Source organism: Propithecus coquereli, unplaced genomic scaffold, assembly GCF_000956105.1.
Source record: "Propithecus coquereli isolate 6110/MARCELLA unplaced genomic scaffold, Pcoq_1.0 Scaffold57, whole genome shotgun sequence".
NCBI classification, from domain to species: domain Eukaryota; kingdom Metazoa; phylum Chordata; class Mammalia; order Primates; family Indriidae; genus Propithecus; species Propithecus coquereli.
In genome coordinates this window covers 4,129,496-4,130,330 of record NW_012151618.1, presented here as the reverse complement: position 1 = coordinate 4,130,330, position 835 = coordinate 4,129,496, and positions in this window count along the sequence as shown.

Below are 835 nucleotides of genomic sequence, written 5' to 3'. Positions count from 1 at the left end.
AAGAATTTTCCAAAGTCCATATTCATTAATATATTACAGTATTGAACAGGTGACCACAAGTTTACCTTGCATGTCTTTATACTGAGTGTATCAATCAGCCTTATGTTGATTTGAATCATTTCTACAAAAGGAGAAATGACTCCTTCTTAAGAATGTATTCTTTACGCTTTGAATGTAAGCATCTCTACCTTCCGCTGCCATGTGATGAGCCTCTGACTTAAGTTCTCTTAAGTGAACACTGTTCCTAGGATTTTAATTGTGATCAGTTGAAGCTCTCATGTTGGAGTTGAAGGTGATGGCCTCTGCCATATGATCTTCCCTGGAATATCGGTTACCTGGTCTCTTTCTCTAGCCTCCCTTCGATTCTGTGGCTCCCTATGATCTTGTTAATAAATTCGTTTTGCCAATATTTGCTACCAAAAATCTTGACTGATGGACATCCTCTCAGCAAATCTAGGCAACCCATTTCTATCATAATCTTCAAGAGTGTGAGGACTATTTCTTATACCAGGCACATGTTAAGTACCAGGTATGTGGAAGGTGCTCTGTAAATGTCTAAATGGAAAATGAGTGTGTAACCAACCATATGCTAAGTTTTAGTCTATTTTTAAAAATAACTCACAACTTGAAAGATATAAAGAATAAATTAACAGCAGAGAGGCACACTAAGAACAGAAGTAGCCTGTCTGACTCCAACATTGATCAAATTTTCACTGTTGGGAAGGCTTGCTGGAGAGCAGTGCTGGCCTTGGGTTACATACCTGATTTTGCTGCCTAGATCACTATCTAATGGCAATAGAGCAATCAAAACTACATTTCTGGATCTGCTTGGACA